The sequence below is a fragment of the Calidris pugnax genome, unplaced genomic scaffold (genome assembly GCF_001431845.1).
Source record: "Calidris pugnax isolate Ruff unplaced genomic scaffold, ASM143184v1 scaffold11, whole genome shotgun sequence".
Lineage (NCBI taxonomy): Eukaryota > Metazoa > Chordata > Aves > Charadriiformes > Scolopacidae > Calidris > Calidris pugnax.
The window spans coordinates 9,521,150-9,533,696 of record NW_015090803.1 but is presented as its reverse complement, the minus strand read 5'-3'; the positions used below and the strand labels follow the sequence as shown (position 1 = coordinate 9,533,696).

The 12,547-nt window shown below is 42.6% G+C and overlaps 1 protein-coding gene across 2 annotated transcripts in view; it reads left to right on the top strand.

Moving 5' to 3' along the window:
* CREB5 (cAMP responsive element binding protein 5) overlaps nt 1-12,547 on the top strand; it is a 260,711-nt gene that overhangs the window by 99,866 nt on the left and 148,298 nt on the right. The gene's annotated exons all lie outside the window — the stretch shown is intronic.

The following is a 12,547-nucleotide window of genomic DNA, read 5'->3' as shown; positions in this document are numbered from 1 at the left end:
GGACTTCAGCATATTCAAATGTAGGAAGATGCTAATTTTCCTTCTCTTCCTTTCTTCTTTTTCTATTAAAATAAATTTGTTAATGTCCCGATGAATCAGACATTCACAAATCCTGCAAACACTGATTTTTCTTTTGAAAAAGTATTATGCTTCAGTTATTTTTTCTTTTCTTGTTCTGGTTAATTAATTCTATTATAGTAACCCCAAGAGACTCTAAAACAGACTCCATTCTTTGCAAAATGCTCAAAAAATGAGTTTTATGTCAAGACAAGTATGAGCCTACAATCCTTTCCCTTGTCTGCAATCTCTCTGTTACATGCTTTCTTCTCTCTCTTTAGAAGGTATCCATTCATTCATCATTTTCTCTGTGTGTGTTTTCCTTGTTTTCCCTAGACTGGGCTGTGCAAACTGTCTTAGTGGCAGACAGAATCTGAGGAAGCTTTCCATCCTAATTCCTTTCCATTAACGCTGGTGTGGATACTGCCTGTGTAACAGAAGCAAAATGAAAGCAATACATTTCCCTAAACCCCCTCCTTCCATGGAGCGAGTCAAACGTGCAGCAGATAAAAGTGACACCACGACAGCAAATGTTGAGGGCATGTCCATGCAGATTACTTAAATCAGATAAAGTGTTTTGGAAAGGAAGATAATTAAGTTTTCCACATAGATCCAAAGGAACTCATTTTGCTTCCCCCTAATGGAAAGAGGCCACTGAATTCCATGAGAGTTCCTCCATGGCCTTCAACGGACACTGTGCAATGTCCTCACAGGGCAGCTGGAACAGTGAGACTGTAGAAAAATGCTGTGTGTGCTCTCATGCCAGCAAACTTGAGCTTCTCATTAGGGTATGAGAATACCAAGCTAAAGGTGTAGGAGAGGAAATCCATTATGCCATACCCAGCTTCTATGAGCAGGGACACACTAAACAGACACTAGATTGTCCAGCAACCCTTCAAAGTAAAAATCTTTCTAAAATAACTTCCACCTGACGTGATTTCTAGGCTTCTAGAACAGATTGCTCCAAGAGCACTTCATGTCTTTTGCTTTTTCTAACAAGCTATTAACAACAGATGAAGAATAACACCCTCCAAACAATTAATGCAGCCTGGGGCCTAACCAGAAAAATCATTATTTCCAAAAAGTCCTATTGACAGAACTGCTGCAGCAACCTTTCAAAGCTGCACCCACATCCGACGACAACAACAATAAAATGCTGTGCTATTTTTCTTACCTCGTAAAGTTGTCATCTCAGCATAGCTAAACATCTTAGTTGCCACCCAGCCTGTAAACATCCTTATGTGGAGAAGGTTATCAAATAGGTCATTGAGAAGCAGCCCTCACATTATCTAGAGTATTATCTAGAGCCCTCAGATTTCCTGGAGCCCTTTCAATCTGGTGTAAGACATGGTTATGTTACAAAGACAGAGCTATTTCTTGGCGATTGGTAGTCTCTGATTTATTAGCTTCTGCTAATGGATAAAGACTAAGTGCTCAATCTAATCTGACCTTTCAGATGTGCTGGCTGTCAGAGTGCCTTTGCTGGTCACCCTGTCTATTTTACTGGTGTCCCTCTAGGAAAGTGTAGAGATCTCAGAAGGAGAGTGCATTCTCTTTGGGTTACCAGCTTTAATTCTGTGCCCTTCACAACTTGTAATACTAAATACGGAATACCAGCCTGCTGCTTCTGGGAACAGGACCAAGCACTCTACTGTCCTAATCCCCTTCTACCAGGCACCCTTTCAAAGATTCCCTCAGATGAACAGGTAACAGTCTGCACAGCATTTGCACCAGTCTGAGAAACCATCTTTAGTACCTATTTGCCATGCCAGCCTCTAGCCTGCTGGCTGCCAGTCCCTCCCTCCCCTGCTATCTTTAGGACTACTAAAACAGGGAGACTGCACTGTTCTTCTTCTGCAGATTCACTTTTAGAGGTTCTGTAATCGAGTTTTACTGATGTTAAAATTGAGATTACATAAAATATGGATGCCTTGAGGTATTAAAAAATGAAGTGGTGAGGGACATTATCTCTAAAGATCAGCTTTCCCCATTTAAAAGCAGTGTATTCCCAGATTCTGGGTCCCCTTAAAAACCTCTCTCTGCACAGCCAAGCGCCTGCACCTCATCAGCAAACAATGGAAAAGAATCACGTAGCAGGATCCTGCCCAGTTCACATTTATTTAACCCTTTGTCATCACTGTATTCTTTTCACCAGGCATCCTCTTTGTGTCTAAAACAGATGCTGGGATTGCTGGTGCCAGAGAGTTAATCTTACTAATAGTTTCTATGTTTATTGTCAGAGGGACTTGGTTGCACTCTCCTCTCTGGGCCAGTAGGTCAAGGGGTTCAAGTTCCCCACCGAGGCTTGGAGCAAATCTCAGTGCTGACTCTGCACATTGGCCTGGGAGAGGGGGAACATGCTGCACTGGTACAGACCCTGAATTTCCCGTAAGACATTAAAGCGAGGTCTCTCATTTTTCAAATGCGCTCCAGGTAGAAATTACCTTAATGTGGAAGCGGTTCAGTATTTGGGGGCTTTTTTTTTGTACCACAGGATATAGACTTGGTTCACTGAGCAGCCCTTCCTTCCTCCCTGAGGGATGCTAAACACCCATATCTGCCTGTCTGCGAGTGCTGCACGTACTGGAGCACCACAGGAGATTATAAAATGATGTAACTTTGCTGTCTAGCACACTTTTTTATTTAAAGTTGGGAGAAAAGAAAATGCAAAGAAGAAACTCAAAAAAAAGAGAAAGGTTCAAGTGAACACGTTACCTGAGAGCTTTGTTTGGACTCTGTGAACTTGTAACCTCTGTAGTAAGATGAACGTATTGGGTATAAACGCCAAATGTTGGCAGCTGCACTTCACTTCTTTCAAACAATGGAAGGATGTGAGTTTTGTACCCCACACCAAGCTCTGGAGAAGGGAGGGCAGTAAGGCTAACTCACTGCATTGCCACCCAGCAGGCAAGGGTCCTATTCCCTTCCATCCCTTATGAGGGATGGTGGGAGGCAGAGTTTTAAGTGTCAGGGAGCAGGGCCCGTGCACTTGAGGTACAGAGAATCGACAACATTCACTTGAGAGTAGCAGTAAGTGAACAGATTTACGTTGCGATCAGGAAAGAATGACGAGACCAAACTCCTTTTCATTGGATGGCATAATGACTGAGCTCAAAAAAGGGGAAAGGAAGGGAAAAAAGGCTGAGAAAGATGTTTTCTTTGGGCTTTACCTAGAACTGTCCCTTTGTCTTCACTAAGTGGAAACTTGAGGCGCTCATCTCAGCTGTTCACCCATCACTCCTCTGTGCTGGGAGAAAGGAGTGGAGGGGGTAAGAACGGAAAAGTGCTCGTGCTCAAGTGTTTCCAAATGTTTCACAGCCATGCACATTTATCGGTTCTCACCCTCCACCCTATCACCACTCCCTCCACATAAAATCAGATGCTGAGCTCAGGCATCCAGGCAAGAAGGACGCCTCCTTCTCCTTTCGTAGAATCCCATGCAATGTTTATAATGCTCTAGGACTCAGCTAGGACAACTTGCCAGAAGGCAATGTCAGAGGTGCTGAAAGAAATGCAGTTCAAAGGTTTCCCGGAGAGTCAGGTCATTCAGTGTGGGAAGCAGGCAATAGCCCTTTCTGGTCTCATGGACATAGGGAGCTTCAGCTAGTCTGAAACGAAGGATTAGCAAAGCTATTCTCCCACCGTACCCCCTGCCTTCACTACAAAAACAGCAGTTACTTTCCACTCCACTCTGTGTGCAAAACAAGGCTGAAATATGATATTTAAATTATTCCCAAGGATGCATCTGCTGAAAAGGAAGGCACAAGCCAGATCCTCCCTTGTGCTTGTTCTTTGTCACAGTCTTGAATTTTGGATCATTATAAGGAGGGAGAGAACACACTAATTCCTAACACTGCTAGCGTTTCAATGAGCCCTGCTATCAATCATTTAGGCTCTCACTCTTTCTTATTATATTTGGATAAGTAAAATTGCCAGTAGTGCAACAAAATCAGCCAAAGTCAGCCCACAGAAAAAAACAATAGGATTGAATGTGCTCCATTGTCTATTTCTGTACGGTACAGAAATAGTAAACCAGCATGAGTGTATGAGAAGAGCTTGTGCTTAGATGGAGCCATGGCACAACGGATGCAAAGCTTATAAATGCAGGCTGCAATACTGCAGTGCTGCTTTGCTCTTGGCCACTTGACTGGCTGGTTGTGTGGCCTGGTCATTGAAATGCTCTGGGCCGGAATCCGGCCTCAGTGCTGCTATTCTGTCTGCTTCATATGGACACTGCAAAGTGCCGTATGTTTATGTACCAAAACAGACTTTAGAAACTTTCACTAATGCCATTATTTTCAGAAAGAAAATAACTCTTGCAAAATGCTTTATAAAACATGAATTTTCTTCTTTCAAAGAAAGCCTGTTGCTATTCCTTGTATTACCAATAATGGGAACAATATCAGGAGAGCTATTGCATTTTCACACGCAAGATCTCAAAAGAAAATAAATTGAGAATGTAGGGGCTCTAGAAAGACACCAGAGCTGGGTGCGCAAACTAGGGTGCTCCTTGGCGCAGCTTTGCCCACAGGTGATTTCCTTACACATCTTGCAATTTGGGGTTCATTTAATGAAGCCCCACCTTCCGCATTTCTGCACCTGTAGGAGACGTTTATCTTCCATTTTTAAGACATTTCAAATCCTTAAAATTGGAGAAAAATCTTGAAAACAACTCAACAATTCTCTAAGAAGAGAAAAGATGTTTGCTTCTTTTTAATCTTTCTGGCTCTAATCAAGAGTAAGGCACAAACATTAATAAAATTGATAATAAAGTAGCTGTTCCTTTTGTTTGACATCTGGTTTTTCATCCTGTGGGGGTATGTTGAGACATGCTTTCAAGTCCTGCTTTCAAGGTTTTTTCTGCGTCCATGAGGGCTAGTAATGTAAGTTTTCTTTTTAAATGGAGCATTAAAGTCTCCCAGAGCCAGCATTTGAAGAAAAGAAAGACACGGGGAAGCTCACGGTAATAACGTTAACACTGAAGAGATAATAATGGAAGGCCAGAAAGGGTCTCCTATAATCTTGGCAGTATTCAGTTACTCCCTTTCTCAACATCTGTCTTGCTACTGAGGTTACTTACTAGGCTTTTCACATTTTTTTTTGAAAGTGGCAGAACCAAACGAGCTCCTACAGATGAATGATAGAGAGAAATACATTGAATGGTTTGACCTAACTGTGGGATTTCACAATGCTGCTCTACAGTTTCGGTGTTCTGGTGTGGGGCCTTCCGGTGAAGTTTCTGGGCTCACTTTCCCAAGTGGTGGCAACATCTTCACTACGTGAGCTATCCCTGGGCAAAGTAACTTCACCAGAAGTTACTTAAACATGAAGGAAAATGTGGAGACTTGCTTGTGTTACAAATGCTTCTGCCTCGTAACTCATGATAGTTCTACAAGTGCAGGATGTGTATATATTTTCTTTGTATTTAACAGTGGTGAATTGCAGGGAAAGGGAAGCGTAAATGATATTAGCTATTGTCAGGGTCTTTGGGACGCTCCTGGAAGCCTGTCTGCTGTCTGCATTGACATGAAAGGTAGATTGCATTGAAATTGAGTGCTTGCTTTTTGCTGTTGCTGTTGCCTACCCCAATTAAGAAGCTTTCCACCCACAGGAGATGACAGAATGGAAAAGATGGCGACCCTGCTTTAATATGTGCTCTTTCAAAGAAAAAGAAAGGAAGGGAAAGAAACCCAAACTGGTAAATAATCCTTGCCCTGGCACAGGGATGGCTGTCGTGCTGCAGCTGAGCACAGCCTGCCCCTTTGGGCAGGGAGGGACGTGGGCTGGCTGACACGCTGGCACTGGCAGGCTGCTGGGGGACCCGTGTCCAGCCTCCCTTGGCTGGAGGGGGATTGACTGGGAGAGTCATCAGGCCTTTGGGGATGGGTGGGAGAGAGGGAGGGAGGGATAGCCTGCTAGCAAACACATGGGAAAAGGCTTCCGCCTCTCAGCTTTGGAAAAGTCTTGAAAAGCCAAGTCCCATGTGTGTGGCGTTCGCGTAGTAATGTGCTAAGAAAGTACAAGTTTGGCTGGTCTATAAATTAATGCCTTTTTTTAAATGAACGTATGTGTTAATAAAACTTGTGTGGAGAGTTTGAAGGATAACTAATGTAAATCTCATAAACATCTCAGTGTTTTATTGACGAAATGATTTGGAAGTCAACTTCTTCAGCTGGTTCTTAGTCCCAGTGAAGCTATTGGCGAAACTTTTATTGGTTTTAGTGTAGCTAAGACTTCTCTGTTACACACTACATCCTTTTTTTGTGGAGCAAGTTGCCATAATCCAATTTACCAAGATTACCCATTTTTGTGAGAGCTGAGCACTGGCATGTATGTTTTAAAAGGCAGTACACCTAGAAAGAGCATTTTGTGCTGAATAAATGGATTTTTCTTTGACAGCTTGGTTTAGAAGAGTTACCACAATATTTTTTTCAAGCCAGTCTCTTTCTGGTCTTTTATTCAGAATGTGTTCTGTGAAACACAAAATAGCACAGGACACAGGATTTTCTGGCCTATGTCACTGGTTGAGAGAATTGTTTATCAGTTCTGACATAGGGGCATAGATATTTTCTTATATTTCTTCATCTTGTCCTAGACAGATTTCCCTGAACTCCCCTCTGCTTTTCTTCTCCATTTATGTCTGCCCTTCCTCTGCAGCTGAAATCAGGATGTGGATTTTTTTCCAAGTGCCTTTAACGTGCTTTTTTATCCTTTGTTTTGTCCTTGTTGCTTCTTAAAAGGTTGATAATTCTTGAAGTTAGAAGAGATGAGAACAGAGGAATTAAACCACATTATCCTGATCAGAGTGAAGCTAAATTATTTGGCTTATTTTTTGAAAATGGAAGATGAATTCTGGAAAAATTATGAAATGGTGACTTTGATAAATGCTGACGGGTTTGGGAACAAAATAAGAATGCATTTTAAAGAACCAAAGTTCCTCTAAGGAATTGCTTTTGAACTGCTACTGAGTTTGCTATTGGTGACTTCTTCTCAAATTATACTTCAGACCTACCCTTTCCTTTCCCCAAAGTCCAAGTCAAGGACTAGTGTGTGCGGTGCTTATTGTAGCATCAGGAGATACTCTAAAGATAATCTAAAGACAGTACAGCACTTTGTTCTCCCCTGTTCACCACCACTGCCCATTTAACACCACTTCTCTAATCTTAACTGTGCCCACTGTTTTGGTTTAAAATCTCTAACTGGACACATTGTTTTTGGTTTGTGTCTTGCTTGTCCAAAGCGTGGTGAAGGTTTTGAAAGAATTTTGTCATGGGCTGAAACTTGTCAGAAAAAGGGGAACAAGTGTAAAATGTGGTAAGATTTAAGTCAAAACTATTTGTGAGGCTGTAGCAAATTTATGTTTCACAGGGGGTTTTTGTCTCCAGACTTTCCCAGAGCTAGGTCCAGGTCCAGGTCTGATGCCGCTGAAATTGGCTGTTTTCAGTTTCAGGAGATCCTGCCAGGACACTGTAAATACTTTGGGATGTGCAAACTTCACACATTCTGCTGACTTTGCAGCACTACTTACCTGCTTGCAGTGAAGCCCAAGTTGAAATAGCTTACTGCCTCAGAGCTATATCCTAGTGTTTTGCAAGAATTTAAGACGTACAGACTTATTTGTGAGTAGTCTCACTGCCTGAGGTCTTTCAAAATACTGAATTGAAGGATATGCTTGAGACGTTTGATGATGCTTTAAAGAAGTTTTTTTATTTCACTAAAAATTAATAGATTATATTCCTAAATAACTTCTGAAAATGAATTTACTTATGCCTACTGAGCCTTAACCCCAATCCTGCATTTACCTGATTTAATGTTTATGTAGTTACATCTACTTCCACATGAACAAACTTAATGCTGTTGAAATCACTGCAGCTAGAGAACTGAATTTAAATCAGTCAGCTGCTTAACTACTGTCCGTAAACAGGTTATCTGCAGTAAGGATGAAGAAAGTAAGGTCTTCTGTCTCCTGTTGCAAGGGAACTCCCTCTGCCATGTCAGTGGGATTGGTACCTAAGCCTCCGTGATGACAGCCAGCTGCTGCGGCGCACATTGCCTTCTGCTGGCAGCGCTTTCCTCCCTCTCCACTGTCCACGCTTGTGTGATAGCTCAGGCAGGCTATCGCTGCACAACATACCTCATCTCGCCCTATCAGTACCAGCTCCATAGTGCTCTCTGACCTTTTCCAGTCCTGATGTTTCTGAGCTGACGGCAGCTTAGGTCTTGCTTGTGCCAAGCTGGGTTTTTTTTCTGTTCTGTGATGATGGACGAAACATGATGTAGCTCAGCCTCGCGCTGTGCTCCTCTGATCTGCACAGTGAATGACACTGAACTTGTCAGAGGTCTAAGAGTGTTGAATTGATTTGTAAATAATGAGAACAGTTATTAATAGCAATTAAGTACTTTCTTTCCTACAGTTCTGTTGTCTCTGATTTGTTCTTTTTTTTTTTTCTTTTTTCTCTGCTTGAAACCAGAAACTGGTAAACAAGTAAAGCTGCAGGTTTCTGCAACATCACTTTGGTCAAATTAAAATCCAATACCTGAATTTAACTATCTTTAAGAGCTTGGTTGCCCGGTGAGGTATTTCAGTTTATGGCATCTGCTGAATCTACAGAACCTGTCTTAAAATGAGACTTTTCATCACTTGCCCTGCCCTCAGTCAGGAGCTTGACTGTGGAGCATCAGTGGTGGTTTAGTGTCCTGCTGGCAGCTATTGCCATTGTGCCATAGCCCACTGTACACATGGGTCCCAGCCCACTGCTGGGAAGTTGGAAGTGGTTGGGTTGGGACAGGGGTGCAGGTCTGGGTGCTGGTGAGCGGTGGCCATGGGCAGAGAGGAGCAGGCTGGCAGGAGGACGCCACTGCCCGTGGCAGAAGAGCTCCGTCATTCAGCAGGAATCTCTGCCCTGGGTGACGGACAACGCTGATTAGAAAAAGGCTAAATGTCAACATTGTTCTGAACTGGTAATTGGAAATTTTCCAAGAGCGTTTTAGAGGCGAGACTTTGGAGGTTTTCTCCTCCCAGGCTGCTTTCCCTCCTCCTCCTCCTTCCCCCTCTAACCACTGTAACTCATTCTGTCAAGTACTGAGTGCTGTCCCTTCAGACCTTCAGATAAATCCTTTACAGCAACGATTTTAAAAGCTGCCGTAGCGTCTCTTTCTGTCTGTCTGTCTTTCCATCTCTCTTTCCTCCTTACTAATTTATATGGTGGCGAGGGGAAGGTGGCCGTGTGTGGAAGGTGGGGGTGGCGCAGAGTGGAGGGGTGAAAACCGTGTTTTGACACATGTGGCTTTCCATTTTTGCAGAGGTCGTTAGCGCTCTGCTTAGTGACCACAAGTTGATTACAAACACCGTGTAGCAGTGATGCTTTGCCAAAACGCTTGGAGAGGAGGCCTGTGTTTTTTGCTCCCCTTGTCTGATTCATTTTAAAATATATTATTACCGAAAAGATTTAAAGAAAAATTTATTGCTTGCAAAGAGGGACCCAAATCCCCAGGGCAGAATAAATAAAATAAAAACATGAGAAGTGCATTTATAGTACTCCTGAAAATAAGAGTGCAGTCTTAAAAAGGTTTCCTTAAAATGAAAAATGGATGACTGAGTCGCCAACTGCTACTAATCTAAAAGTTAGTGCTTTTGATAGTGATGGCTGTGTTGCTAACTCTTCATTAGCAAGGGTATTTAGTTGTAGGATAAGAGGGCTTTATAGAACATTTGCTCCCCTGTGGTTTAGAAATTAGCCTGTATATGGAATAAGTGAGCAAAGAGGGAATGTATTTTCCATTGCCCTAGTTCTTCCTATGCATGTGTTCGTGTGTGTTGGTGTGCTTTTGCATGTGTGTGTGCACGCACTAATAGCTTTGTGGTGATGATGGAGATGATCAAGATGATACAGAATGGAAATACTGTGTGATTTTCTGGAGTCAGCCTTTTAAGAGTCCCTCTAAATGGGAAAGGCAATGATTTCTGGAAAGCAGGTTTGCCAGCAGGCTGCAGTTAAGATTCTCAGATGGTATTTACTGGAGAAGCGTACGTTACTGTGATGTGTTTGAATCTGGAAATAATTTTTCCCACAAGGGAGAAAACACCTTGTCATAAAATGTACTGTATTTTACTTGTTTATTCAGTGTTATGTCTTTCTAATAAATTGTGGACTTAGCCTTGTTTGCATTTATGTTAGTGGAAGACTTTTGCTTGAATTCAATCTAGTAAAACCAACTGTATCTAGTTCTGATCCCCGGCGTGAGATTTGCCTCACAAAGCCGGTAGCGGCGTTTCTGAGAGTCAGAAGCTGCAGCTCTTCCTCAGTGAGTCACAGTGGCAAAAGTGTAAAACTCTTTCTCCTACATTAGTTGCTGCTTTTTCAGCCTGTATCGTACTTCGCCTGAGAACTGTATCCAGTTTGCAGTGGTCTTGGTGCAGCAGGAGCGGAGGTGCTGCCCCAAGACCCCTGAGGTAGGATTACCCTGCAGTTTTATTCCATGTCTTGGAGAGAAGCAGTGCACGGTGGTGGGGGCAAGAGGTGGGAGAACCCCATGGGCAGGACTCAGTTCAGCTGCCAGATCTGGGTTTTTTGAGTGGCAATGGCCAGGCGTTCAAACTGAGGAGAGTCTTGTTTGTACTCTAGAAAATGGGACTATTTTCTTCTAACTATGCTCTACTGACAGGAGTATTGTTTTCTGCTCTTTCCTGGGAGAAGATCCAGGAGAAATCCTGTTTTTCCATGTTGTTTGTTGAGCTGTCCTCTCTGCAGGTGAAGAGAAGTCCTTCCTTGTGCCATTGTATACTTACCTTGCTGTCTTTGTGTCAGTAAGTTACACAATGTTGAACCAATGAACGGCTTGCGCTCTGGGGCCATTTCTTAATACTATTAATAATAATCCTTTATGTAAAATTTATATTTTTTAAATTGAAAGTGCTGATAGCAATTAAGCAAACCTCTCATTATGAGCTGCAGTGGCATAAAGCCTTGTGAACAACTGAAGGAGGACTCTTGGAGAGACTGTATGTACAGTATCACTCGGGCCCCATTTGCTGGTTTCAGTTATTTCATCCCAGCGTAACGCTGGACAGCCTTGGCAGAGTGACAGCGCAAGCCTTATTCCTTGAAACCCTTCCCAGCACTGCGGCCACGAGAACACCCCAAGTATTTTAAGTTAGCTACGTAGGTCCTATTCTTAACTTTTCGTCTCATCAGATACTTTTCTTATTAGAACTTGAGAGCCTTCCCTCTAAGGTAATGATGATGTACGTTAAACCTCCATGATCAAGTCCTAGCTTGCGCGTTCCTCATGTGTTCTGACTGCGATCCGTGCAATAGCTGTGCTCCAGCCTTGCTGGGCCATGTGACATAATGGCTTTTTTAATTTCCTCCTTCCAATCCCATCGGCTGTTCGCATGTAGGAAATTACTTTGTTTTTCATGTTAATTGATAGCACGACCTGTTTCAGCAATTCACCATCTCAAAGGTATGTCTGAGATCTCCAAATGACTCACTGACATAAATGCAGATGAGCTAAAGCCACTTGTGTTGCAGAAGGGCCGAAAGCCAAAGCAGAGTATCTTGATATCCGAGATAGCCTTTTAGCCTGTAGGACCGTGAGCCCGTGGCCCGCTTTGTTAATTACCGCGTTAAAGTCTAGTGGCAAATGGTAGGTTGTAAGAGGCAGCCTGCAGGAATAGTCATGTTAAATTCATGGCCTCTAGCTCACTTGATCAATTGCAAGCTGGTAGACATTTATTTAAAATTTATACCACATGAATGTCTGAGGTAATAGGTGAATACTGTAAAGGGTTTATTTAAAAAAATATTTGACCAGTAGGGTCTTTGGAGATCAAATATTTCATTTTCAAGGGTGTCCTGAGTATTCGAGGAGGAGGAGGAGGGGGGAAGTAAAGAGGGATTTGGATAATGCGAAATACCACAGAAAGCAAGATTTTCCAAGGAAAACACCAGGAAGCTTGGTATGAGCATTTAATGTATGCTGGAGTTTTTAAAAGGAAACATTAATGGTGAAACATGCCCTCAAAGGACAAGCCAGCAATAAATTTTGTGTCACAAAATTACCTGTCAGTGAGATTATGTTTAAATAACGTAGAATTGTTCCTGCTTCTTGAGGGGTTGGGAGAAACTTCACGGGAGAGTGTTCAAAGTATTCAGAATTATGTGCACAAATCCCATTAACAATAATGGGATTTGTGTGTTCAACCCTGCTCAAATGGCATTGAAAAATGTGGCTGTTGGTTGTTCTTCCCCAAAGCATAGACATAGCAAGGGAGCAATGAAATCCAAAATATTTTCTCTCAAGATATATTTTTTTTTATTACCTTCCAGACACAGAGTATCTCCCTAGCAGCCTGTGCGTACTGCGCCATGATTAAAGCCTTCAGGCAATTCGTCTTTTCCCTTCGTCAGGGGTGGGAAGTAACAGCAAGTACAAAAAATCCCACCACACAGATTTGACATGTCAGTGTTCCGGTTATCTGTGACAA